Genomic DNA, 12,958 nt, shown 5'->3' with positions numbered 1-12,958 from the left:
CATGAGTGTGTCCCGATAAAACTTCATTTATAGACACGGAAACCTGAATTTCATATAATTTTCGTGTGTCATAAATTCTTTTTTTTCCAACCATTTTTAAAAATGTAAAAATTATCTTTAGCTCACAAGCTGCAACACAGGAAGCAGGCCAGCTTTGGCCCCCATCCTATAGCTTCCTGACTCCTCTCTCATCCAGATCAAGGAAGGCCAGCCAACTGCAGCCTGAGAGCCAAATCCTGCACTCTGTTCCTGTAAGTAAAGTTTTACTGACACAGCCATGCTCGTTCATTAACGTACTGCCTGTGGCTGCTTCGGGGTGGCAATGACTGCTTTGCGTCATTGCAACAGAAACTGTATGGCCTGCAGAGCCCAAAATACTTAGTTTTGCCCTTTGTAGAAACATTTGCTGACCCCAGCTAGACCAACAGAAAGGAGGAGTCCAGGTATATAGGCTTTATCATTTCGTCTAATTACGTTAACACAATTAGGTAGGAGGGTATTATCGTTACTTTACAAATGGGTACCTAAAGCTTAGAGAGATGGAGGAACTTGTCCAAGGTCACGTAGCTTATAAATGTTGAGGTTGGGTCCAAATGCAGACTTCTGGTGGCTGTCAGCATTCATTGGGCTGTGGCTGTACATGTCTCCAATCTGCTTGGTGTCACTTTGCTTTCTCTTCTGGGTCGTATCTCCCTCTGCCTCTCTCTTTTAAGGATATTTTGTGATTGCACACAGGGCCCACTTGGATAATCTCACCACAAGATCCTTAACTTCATCATGTCCACAAAGGCCTTTCTTCACTGTAAGGTAACACTTAGAGGTTCCAGGGATGACAGACCCTATACTGTTGAGAACCATGATTCGACCTCCTGCACAAGAGGTACTGCCCAGGATCTGTGCGGGTGTTACAGAGAAGCAGGGGTCCTTTCACCTGTCCAGATCCATTGTCTACTCTTCATCTTTCTGTGCTCCTGGGGGCTGACTGTGTGGATTGGCCTCTGGTTTCTGGGTGGGTCCTGCTAATGACAGTCATGGGTGGATGCTGTTTCCCTGGCTGCCCGGCTGCCTGGGTCCAGTGACTCTCCACAGGCCACAGCTCCTGTCAGGTGACCCTCCCCATACACCACCATCTCCAGGTTCTGGGAGCCACTCCCTCCTGGCCCCCTCCAGTCTAGCGGTGGCAGTATCCCCAGCCCTGCACTGTCCCTGGCTGGTCATATACCTTCGTGCATCGTCCTTTTATTTGATGTTCCTTAATTACCCAGTTTTAGTGTGTCACTGGTTTCCTGTCAGGCCCTATGTGTCAAATCAGAGATCTATTTATAAGGAAGTTTACTAGCAGCATTATTTATAGTAACAAAAACTCAAAAACAGTCCAAATAACAAAATAGGAGACTGGTTAAGCAAATTATGACATCTTCATACAGAATATAAAAATATTTTAACAATAATATTGTAAAAGAATATTACTGAAATGATAAATAGTCACAGTATATTCCTAAGTAAAACCCCCATAAAATTGTATATATAGTAATGTCTCATTTTTGCGAAGTGTCTCATTTTATTTTGGAAAGAGTAAAACCATATGTAATATTACATTTTGATAAAATTATATCAATATGTGCTTGTATATCTTATGTATAAAATGTGTATTTTGTTATGTATATATGCCATATAATTATATTATATATGCTATAGAATGCAATCGTATACGACACATATATAACATGTATTCACCATGTTACATTTTTTCTAGAAAAAATTATTTTTCTAGAAAATTATTTACCGATCTGAGTGTCTATGTTTATACCATACATGTTATATAGAACACACAACACATGCTCTAGTTAACATGTATGTGTAGGCATGTATTTCTCTTTTACAGGTCATTCAGCCTTTTAGGCTTCAAATAAAATTGGTCGTATGCTCTATTACATGTTTGTGGGAAGTATTATGCACAACGTCCTACTCAGGTTCATCCAGATTCCCAGGAGCTCATGGCTGCCTCAAGACTCCCTCTCAGGACCCCCGGGTTTCTTTTCCTTCTCCAGTGCCCCGGCTTAGATGTGGGATAGAGCCACTTCGCTGAATTTCTGCAAAACCACCTGCAGGAGACAAATGTGTGTGGTGGACAGCTTCTTACTGTCCAAAGCGCCACGTGGCTACTTTTCCTGCAGTAAGCTTCTCAACGATCCTGGGCTCAGACCACAGTGGGTACAGCTGTGGCCCTGGCTGTGGGTGGGCGTGGCTTCGGAAGGCATGGGCGTGGCCTTGGCCAAGGACTTGGCCATAAGCCTGGAGCCAGGGCAGGGCAGGTCGGCTCTCTAGGTTCTGCTCGCTTCCATTCCTCCAACCACCTCTTCATTGCTTGCTCTCCACCCCAGGATTACAAACCATGACTCCCTGATGACTGACAGAGGTCATTCTGGGACAGAAGAGACCAACCAGTGGAAACTCTGAACTGTGAGTCTCTCCCATCTTCACCTGTCTCTAAGAAGAAGCAATGCACTTGCAGGCACAGCCCAGGGCTTGCCGAGTAAACTAGAAAATTGCAGCTTCCACGCTTAACTGGCTGTGTGGTCTGGGGCATGGTTCTTCACGTGCCTCAGTTTCCTTATCTATGAAATGGGGGTGGCAGTATCCTGGCTGGTATAGCTCCGTGGATCAAATGCCGCGGGCCTGTGAACTGAGAGGTCACCAGTTCCATTCCCAGTTAGGGGCCAGGCCTGGGTTGCAGGCCAGGTCTCCAGTTGGGGGCGTGCAAGGGGCAACCGATCCATGCACCACTCGCACGTGAATGTTTCCTCCCTCTCTTTCTCCCTCCCTTCTCCTCTCCCTGGAAGTAAATATATAAGATCGTAAAAAAAGAAAATAAGAAATGGGGGTGGCAGTAACATTTAATAGGGTTGCTGAAAATTAAATGAGTTAAACACAGAAAAGTATCCTAGAGTTAATAATGTATGAAGTGTGTGGAACAAGGTATGGCACAAAGTAAATACTATTGAATATTAGCTATTTTATTTTCTCCCCATGAATATGAATTATGCCCTCCCCTCCCCCTCCCATGAACATGCAGGAGCAGCTATAGTCAGCTCAACTCTGAATTATGTATTTCTGTCTCTATATCTAAAATCCTGGAAGACAATATTGCAACATGTTGGAGGTGAGATTATGGTGTTTATTTTTTCCTTTTATTTTCTGTGTGCTTTCTCAAGTTTTCTATGTTTTGTACGTTGAGCATTTGTTATTTTTGCAACTGTGGAAAATGCAAATTTGTTTTCAAAACAAAGGCAAGAGAAGCCTCATGGGGCGATAATGGTGTGGGTTAGGAGAAATCCTTCCCCTGTGTGAGAGTCAGCTTTTGGGAAATCGGTAGCCCTTAAAAATTAATGATGCCCCTGTTTGCATCTCATAAGAAATCTATGATTATTTATTGCTCTTCAGACTTGCCATTTTGGCATCTTAAAGAGAAATCAAACACAGAAAAATTAAAGTGCAATGTTTGATTTGTTCCTACAAACTGAATTGTTCTGAAGATTTCCCCTTTGCTTCCTAGATTTTAAGAGGCTGAGCCTGCTTCCTGCCCCTAATTGCTCTCTTAATTTAATCTGCTCAAAGTCTCCCCCGCGTGTAAATCATGGGTCTTCAGGGCTGACTCTGGCTGGTCTGGTCTCTTGCAGAGTTGTGCTCAGCTGTTTTACAGGTTCCCCTGAATTCTGTTTTGCTAGCTTTTTTCTTCCAAGCGGGTTTCTCTGACCTAATTAAAAGCTCAGATATTTGCACGAAGTTGCACATTAAGCGAAAGGAGCTGGACTCATTTTCCTTTTCTCCAGGAGAGAGCTGGAGCTAGCTACGCATTTGTCCTGATTTTCCTGTTTTGGTCCCTGATCATTTCTCTTATGGGCGCACAGTAACTATTGGTGTTTATCAAGCGTAAATTGGTTCTTTGCATAAAAACAGAACCCAAACAAGTTAGTTCACTTTCATTTCCTTATCTGTAAAGTGGGGATAAAAAACATATATATTAGTTTCCTAGGGTTGCTCTAACAAATAATCACACACTTGGCTTAAAACAATAGAAATTTATTTTCTCCAGAAGTCTAGAGGCCAGAAGTACAGAATTGCGGTGTCAGCAAGGCCATGCTCGCTCCAAAGTCTCCGTGGGAGGGCCCTCCCAGCCCTGGTCCTCCTTGTCCTGTGGCAACATCACTCCATTCTCTGCCTCCATCTTCACGGGGCCTTCTTCACTGCGTCTCTCCTCCCTTCCCTCTGATGACACCATTGCATCCAGGGCCTCCTTTAAGTCAAGGGTAATCTTATCCCAAGATCCTTAATTACACACAAAATATCCTATTTCCGGATAAGGTCACATTCCCAGGTACCTGGGATTATGATTCAGACATATCTTTTAGGGGGACGCTCTGCAACCACCAGAACTCATCAACCTTGTTGAGTTGCTCGGTGTTACAAATGGTGTGATAATGTGTGCAATGCAGCTACCACAGAGCCTGGCACACAGTATGTGCTCAACTAATCCTCCTCCTCCTCCTCATCATTCTCACCCCACACCAAGGGAGCGCTTCCATCCGGCCAGGGCTGACACGGAGCCTATTCGTGCCTCCATCCACTTCCTCCCCTCACAGCATCTCTTCAGGGAGCTGTTGTAATGCCCTGTTTTACAGACAAGCAGACGGAAGCTTCAGAAGCTTGGAGGGGCTGGTAATGACAGGTGGTGCCGGCACTGCAGAGCCTGTGCCCTTCTCCTGCTACATTCGGTTGCTTGGGTCTGCCCCTCTGTTGTGACCCAGCACCACCCCTTCATCCCTGCTACACTGCACTCTGACCCAGAACCATGTGTGGTGGGGAAAATTAACAGTGGAGGAAGAGAAGAGGGAAGTTTCTGTGTTTCTAAACCGGCTTGGGTATCCTGGTGACATGGCAGGTGGCTTGCTCCGGGGTGAGTGACGCGAGAGAGGGAAGGAAGTCATTGTGCCTTTTATGTGCTCACCTGGGAAGTCTCACATTACTTCTGCCACACCTAACTCACTTCTGCCGAGGAATGAATTTATTCCTTGGACATGAGTCACTCAGTTCAGCCCACACTAAAGAGGGAGGGACATTAGGTGCCACCCTTTGAAGGGAGAGTACCAGAGAACCTGGGGACAGACTTAAAAATAACCACACTACACACTGCATGGGAGGAAGATGGCCTTTGTCTAAGCACTTAATCTGGGATTTTAATCAAGGGCTTAGCTCCGCAGAGCGAGGCCTAGAGCTGAGTTTCAGGGCGTGAGCCGAGGAGAACTAAACTGTCCCACACACGGGGAGTGGGGAGAGGAGCCTGGCAACACGCAGGAGCCTGCAGGTTTGTGAGAGACCAGGTTTCGGTGCTGTCGTGTTTCACACGGTGTGCCGAAGTGCAGGCCCCTCTCACCAAACCACTGATGATGAAGTCCCCCCCCCCATACACACACATGCACACACACGCCCTTGTCAGAGAGACTTTCCATGGTAATTACGGAAAGGGGCAGAGTTTCAGGTCCGGTCAATGGAGTCTAACAGCAGGGACTACACTCGAGGGCAGCAAGCTGATCCTCATGATGGTAAGGGCCACGAGGTCCCTGGGAAGTCTCCCAAATCTTGGGAAAGGCGATGACAGTTCAGTGAGCCTGGAACGGGAGGTGATCTGAAGGAGCAGAGAGACTGCGCAGGGAGAGGTCCCTGCCGGGGAGTCATTACTGAGCGCGAGGAGCTGGAGAGGGCTTCCCCTGGGAGGGGCAGAGCCTGCCCTCATTTCCAAGAGGAGCCTTCAGGCAAGTGGAAATCCTCATTAGCTGCTCTTCGGGCAGAGAGATGGATGGGTATCAGCTCTTTGCGGTTAATTTTGCCACTAACTGCCTTGGAGGATTCAATGTTTCTGAGCAAAGCCTAAGCTGCCATTTAGCAGTTTTCATAATGTTAAGTCCTTTGCTTTCCTCTTCTATAATACGTGGTGGTTTGGGAAGGGGGTATTCATGGGCGTCAGGCTTCATTAAACCTGAAAAATCAATTTCGTGTCTCTCAACGTGAGGCACGCCATCAGCTTTGTGGTGTCCATCACTCTGTCCCGTGTAGTTACTGGGTTTGTACATCTCTCTTCTTCTGAAAAACATAAAGCCCTACTGAAGGATCTCTTAAGAGCAAGAACATCCCTGATATTTTGATATTGAACAAACACCCTTTCGACAAGGAAAGGCACCAAGAGGAAAGATGGTTAAGTGGGGAAAAGAACATTATGAAGTTCAAATGTTTACCATTTCACCAAGACTCTGGTTGGTCAGGTTGTTACACATTTAAAAGTCCTGTCTGGGCTCTGGTTAGTCACTGTGCCGGTCAAGGGCGGGTCTGGGTCTTGGCCCGCCCTGGAGCCCCAGTGCGTGGTGTGGTCCATGCGCCATAAACATTGGTTGATGTGAGCAATCGTAAGAGACCATGAACACAGAGAGATCAGGTAGGGTCCAATTCTAGAACATTTCCAAAGGTAAAAATATTTCAGAATAATGAAGCCCCTGATCAAAAGGTTATGGATTCCCTTGTTTCTTACTAATGTTGATGGAGATTCAGGAAGGTGGAGGGGCAGTTCACAGGGTGGGGTGTGGGGGGAGTGCAGGGAAGATGGCAGATGGCTGGTGCATCCGTCCATGCTATGCAGGCAGAAGTAGGTTCAGTGTTTGTATGGAAAATAATATGATAATTGTGAATAATAATGCAAGAATAAATTCTGTGTTTTGTGTACTCACAGCTGTAAACCTACATTTGCCCCACCCTGTATATATCCATTAAGGCCAGTGAACTTAAACACTATTTTCCCTATTTTCAAAAGCTTCGCTACCAAATGTCATTGAAAATAACAAAATCTAAAGGGAGTAGACTTTGAAAGGGATCCTCTGCCCACTGATCTTGATACAGTCTGTTACTCTCCCCTAATTTTCCTGCATTTGTGCATTTTAAGTCCCCAAATAGATGCTGGGTTCCATGAGAATAGGGGCTGTATCTTTCCCATCTCAACCCCTCCCCCCCCCCCCCACACACACACACACAGGGTCGCACACTGGCCCTGCCTGAGGTTCGGCTCACACCACCTGCCTCCAGGTTCACTTGCTCAGTGCCTTAAACAATGGAAGTGTCAGCTGGAGCCTTCTTGTCCCTTAAGATCTGGACAGCGTTGTCTCACATACACCCTCCCACAGACTCCGGAGAACCCGGTGCCTTCTCTGAGACACCTATAGGTTCCTGGGGGGACCTGCATTCTGGCTTAACTCTTGGCTGACCTGCTGTTTCCATGGGTTAGTTTTGCTTAGGGTTCACCTGGCCGTGTCATATAAACCTGAGACAACCATTTCCTTATTTTCTATATATTCTCACCGACACATCTTTGTGTGTGGGACCGACTTTATTTTTACTAAAATTTCAGGAAGATGGAGAGATTTGCATCCCAGAAAATCAGACAAGTTAAAAGTAAACAGCCATCCTTTCCGGCCTCCTTTTTAAGGTTTTATGTTTTCTTAAAATTTTTAAAAAATTTTAAATTTATTTTTTAATAATTTGTTTATGTCTTTTGCCCATTACATTTATCCCCATCATACCCTCTCCCACCCCCACACCCCCAGTCGCTGCACTGCTGTTCCTGCCCCTGAGCTGGTCTTTCTCCTTTCTCTCTCCATCCCTCCACCCCCGCGACGCCCCTCCGCAGCCGTCTGCCTGCTCTCCGTCCATGAGTCTGTGCGTGGTTTGCCTGTTAGTCCATTTTGTTCATTGGGTTCCACATGTGAGTGAAGTCACGCGGAAACACCCTCCAGCCGTTTCTGCAGCCTCCGCCCGGTAACGCTACCTCCTCCCCAACCGCTTCCTTTCTCTCTTCTTGCCTCTTTCCCTTCCTCTCAGGAGAAAACGAAACAATACCCTCCCAACCCTCATATACAAATTCCTCTCATTTTCCAGGCCTTCCTTGCATACTCAAGTTTCATTTTAAAACACCAAAGTGTTAAAATTACCGTTCCTAAAGAAAGACCCTTCTTAAATCCTTAAATTTGAAGACAGATCAACCCCCATCCCTAGTTTTTGTCTGGATATTAGTTAGTAGGGGAGTGTGGTGATGATTTAGTTTTGTAGTCGCTCTGATTCCCAGTTTCCCCATCTATAACATGAGGATATTATAGTACTTGCTTCATAAAAGTGATGTGAGAATGAGTGAGTTAATGTGTAAAGTCCTTACTTAATACAGTACTTGGCACATAATCCACAGAAAAATGTTACCTATTCTTATTTGTCCCCTCCCTCCCTTCCCATGTGGGGTCCTGTTTGGTCATTTGGGCCTGAGTCACATGCCAGCAAACTCACAGACACGTCCCTGCGCTCCGTCAGCCGGAGCTAACCATGCCTCCCGGCTGCTCTCCGCTGGCATTCTTGTGCCACTGGGTCTGCCCTTCCCTGCTGGCAAAGAGGAGTGTAAAGATGAACAAGGCAAGTCCCCATGCGAGTTTTTAATCTGGAGGGAAAGATAGACATGGGCATGTGGAAGGAATGATCCAAAGAAGCTAGGAATGGGGCAGGGGAAGGACGAGCCAAGAGGTAAATCAACCAGCTTCAAGGTCTTCAATTCAAAATCAGTAACACGGCTACGTTGCCAAGTTGTCAGCCCAGAATCCCATTATGCAGCTCCTCAGTCGGTTTTCCATCTGTTGCACATTTTACCACTGTGCAGTTTTAAGACTTGCCACTGTTACATTGTGTTGATGATTTCAACATGTGCATATCAGTCAGGACTCCATCAGGGAAGCAGAGCCATTATGAATTATGGGATAAGAAATTTATTAGAGGAAATGGACCTTACATAATTTCGGGATGAGCTGGGGAAATAAAGGTCTGGGTAGAGGAGTCGAAGCATCAGGGAAGAGTCACCACCCAGCCCTGACTTTCAGGGAAATCTGGGGCCCAGGCACATCCAGCTGCTGGAGGAGGATTGGGAGGGAGCTGGGGTAGAAGTCTAGCGGGGGTTGTTGGCTCTTCATAACGATGCCTCTGTGCTGCTTAGCACAGCAACTGCTGGCAGCCCGGGCTGCTGCTGCTGGCGGAGCGGGCAGGCAGGAAGAAATGAGGGCAAAGCAGAACCTACTGGTGCGTCTGTCTCTCTCGCCACCTCTGACCAATGTGAATGAATTTATTTACACTCATACCTGTAGACTGTCATGGTGCCTGCCTCATTCTGCTTCCTAAAGCTCACACGACCTCCCTTTTGGCCAACTCTACACAGAATCGTACAGAGGAAGGACACAGAGTCCCCAGTGGGATCACCCAGCACAATATTCACTATGGGTCCCGGTATTCACTGCAAACTGGGTGAATGACTGATTGCTGATATCTACTTCTTGGAACAAGGGGAAAAGTTACAGGATCTGGGTACATGGCAGAGTCAAAATTCTATAACAGAAGGTTCTAAAATCAGACTTCACAAATACAGATACACAATATATGATCAAGATGGTTCTGTAGAACAATGGAGAGAGGACGGTCTTTTTAAATAAATGGTGCTGGGCCAGCTGGAGGTCCACATGGAGTAAACATAAATCTTGACCCCCCACCTCACAACATACGTAAACATCAGCTCCAAGACGTAGGTCTAAATGTGAAAGATAGAGCAATACATCTGCTAGAAGGTAACACAGGAAACCATCTCCATGACTTTGACCTTGGGCAAGATTTCTCAAAAACACAGAAAACACTACTAATCTTTTCTAGAGAAAAATGCGGAACAGTTTCAAAGCGCAGTTATTGGATGGAGTACAAATAAATTCATTCACTTTGGACAACTGTTTGGTGAGGAAAAGCAGAGATTGCCACCCTAAAATATGCCTTTTGGGATATTGATTGTTATAAGCTGGTTATTTTTAAAGAACCAAAGACTCTGGAAAACTCTTTGACCTTTCTCCTAACTGCCTGGAAGAATTTCTACCGAGGGCTGGCTCCAGGAAGGGAGATACCATCCCAGACACCTACGGTTCGGTACGAACCAGGTATGACACACGGGGAGGAGCCTGGTGAAGTCCTCTCTGTGCTCCACCATCAGAGACAGCCCCGCAAACGAGCACTTACTGACCGGACACTTGCTTGTCCATCTCCTGTGGTTTCCTTCCTGTCCTCTGACATCCCAAAGTACAACCGCCACTGTGTCCTTGGCTCAAGGTGGCGTGTGAGCCTCAACTGCCTGATTTGTCCTTGTGTCTCATGCTTATGGAACTCCGTAGGTATCTAAGTAATACCTTTGGTCATCTTCTCCAGTTAATCTGTCTTCTTTAATCGGATTATTAGCTCAGCCAAAAGAGCTTAGAAGGGTAGGAAGAAATTTATTTTTCCTTCCCCACAATGATGTTTATTTACTAAATTTGAATATAGGCATACCCTATATTCCAGCAATTTCATTTCTACTTATGTACACAATGTAAAGGAATTCTGTAGGTATACAAGAAGATTTATGTAAGAAAGTTTATAGCTACTTTATTAATAGTCAAAACCAGGAAGCAAGCTAAATGTCCATCAATAGTTGAGCGTAGAAATAACTCATGCTATAGATTCACACTAGGAATACTACACAGCAATGAAATGAACAAACTGCTACATGCAGCCAGAAAGATGAATTTCTCAAACAAAATTTTGAGCGAAAGAAGCTGGACACAACTGAATATACAGTGTTTGACTCAAAAAGCTCACTATGGGCAAAGCTAACCTCTGATATGAGAAGTCAGGAGGGTGATTTCCTCCAGGCAGTGGGGGTGGATGAGGAAGAGGGATTTGGAGGGGGACTTTGGATGTGCCAGGAATATTCTGGTGTTTGATCTAGAAGGTGGTGATAATCTGTGATAATTCATTAAGCGACACATGTATGATATGTACTTTATGTTTTGCTTACTTTTTTAAAAAGCTTATTTTTTAGAAAAACTTTAAAAATATCCTGCTTTATCCATCACCGATCATCCTATCTTATAGTCTTTTTCTTATATCTCAACCTCTTGTATCTCTCCTATCTTATTTCCTTTTCTCTTGCTCCAAGCATGGTTTCCTTTCATGCTTTTTGCACCTTGGGTCCCTAACTTTATTACTCAGCAAATATTTCTTGAGTAGTGACCATATGCCTAGCACTGAGCCAGGCCTAGAGTTCATGATGCTGAAAACTATGAAGGACCCTGACCTCAGGGAACTCCAGCTTCCAGTGGAAAGAGGCTTCCAAACAGGTAATTGCATCATAAGTGATTCTTCTTTCCACCTCCCAAAATTCAGATCTTCCCAAGTTCTAGATTACAGTCAGCGTCTTAAAATCCAGTCCCAATGTCTCCCTCACCTCCTAGCAGGCCTCCCTGCTTCCCTGCTCTTCCCCACAACTCTATTCTCTTTGTTGCTTCCTGCTCTGATAGCCCTCACTCTGCAGCTCAAAAGCCTTCGGTGACTCATCCTCTCCACCAAATTAGGTTAAAATGCCCTCACTTATCATTCAAGGCCCGACTTGTTTTCCTGGTTTATATGTCCTACCTCCCACCTACGGTTTTGTATGTATTCTGCTCCTTCCTCCTCGGGCCTTTATGCATCCTCTCTCCTTCCCGCCATCATGTCCCATTAAAATATGTAACAGCCTTCTAGCCCACTCCTAATGTCACTTCCTTTCTAGATTCTCCTCTGATGCCCTTCACTGAGTGACCTCTCTCTGTGGTTCTGCAGAGCGAGCACTCCTCTTACTTTACTCAGACCCGGTGTCTGGAGGTGATGGAGGCTGGGATTCCAGCTTCGCCTGGGCAAGTGAGATCATCCTGAACTCAAGGCTTGAATCTCCTGCCAAGTCAAAAGGAGATAATAATAGTACCTACTTCATAGGCCTGTTGGAGGGACTGACTGAGATAAGAACCCAAGCTGCTAGTGCCCACCCTCTGCAGAGGGCAATTACTGTAATTGCCTGGTTTATCTCTGCACCCCCTCACCCAGGTGCTTAAGCAATTCTCATGTAAAGGAATGGACACACCAAACCGAGCAGCAAGATTGACCTTGGGGAACAAGGGGATCAGTGTCAGGGCCCTGGGTAGGGTCAGTGTAGGGCCCAGGTGTTAGCAGGTGAAGCGTTTCCACTTGTTCTATCAGGGCGGGGGAAACAAACACTAAGAGTCTTAACAATTGGCAGGGGCACAACCCCATGGTGTAGGCCACAGCAAGTTACCAGTGCCTCGTAGATTCCAAATAGTTTGGGAAAGATAGCCCCCCAAAGCCTTTACTTTGGGGGCTCTCAACTCTGTGCTTGGGGACAAAGCTGTCTGCACACGGAGAGCTGAAAGGAGGCAGGAGGTGTCAGGTCGGGTGCATTTGCATTTGAGCCCCAGTGGAAAATACTCCTGATGTGTCCGGTGCCACTGGAGGAGGGAAACCTTTGGTGACCTAGGTTGGTGGCACTTATTAAATGTGAAGACGCACCTGCTCGGTGGCCCAGCAGTTCTGCTTCCAGGTGCCCGCTCCAGGAAGACACTCACACAGGGAGACTTGCTCAGGGAGGTGCGTAGCAGCACTGTTTGTAAGGTTAAGGAATAAAAAACCACCTGAATGCTTATCCATGACGAATAAGTAAAATGGGGTGCATTTAAATGTTAAAATACAAAGTAGCAAATGTGAAGGCATGAACTAGGTTTTTGTATATCAATATGGATCGCTTTCAACGGTATTATTTTGAGGGAAGAAAACAAGTTGCAGAATGATGCATTCAGAACAATACCATTTAAAGATATCAAAGCGATACTATATATTGTTCAGGGCTAAATATATATACAAGCTTTAAAAAATGAGCTGAAGGGACATATGGGATGCATGCTAAATTCATCATTTTAGTTACTTTTGGGAAAGTAAATTCAACCAGGAACCAGGAGGACTTAAATTTTAACTGTAATGT

At 45.6% G+C, this 12,958-nt stretch overlaps 1 long non-coding RNA gene across 2 annotated transcripts in view; it reads left to right on the top strand.

Moving 5' to 3' along the window:
* The first annotated feature begins 2,309 nt into the window (after positions 1-2,309).
* LOC123833309 overlaps positions 2,310-12,958 on the top strand; it is a 43,971-nt gene continuing 33,322 nt past the window's right edge. For both annotated transcript variants that reach the window (XR_006788203.1, XR_006788204.1), the window contains exon 1: positions 2,310-2,463. This is a non-coding gene — a long non-coding RNA (uncharacterized LOC123833309). The remainder of the gene's footprint in view (positions 2,464-12,958) is intronic.

Source organism: Phyllostomus hastatus, unplaced genomic scaffold, assembly GCF_019186645.2.
Source record: "Phyllostomus hastatus isolate PE091 unplaced genomic scaffold, TTU_PhHast_1.1 phas_scaffold_21, whole genome shotgun sequence".
NCBI classification, from domain to species: Eukaryota; Metazoa; Chordata; class Mammalia; order Chiroptera; family Phyllostomidae; genus Phyllostomus; species Phyllostomus hastatus.
The sequence above is the reverse complement of the archived record's forward strand: the minus strand, read 5'-3'. Positions and strand labels throughout refer to the sequence as shown.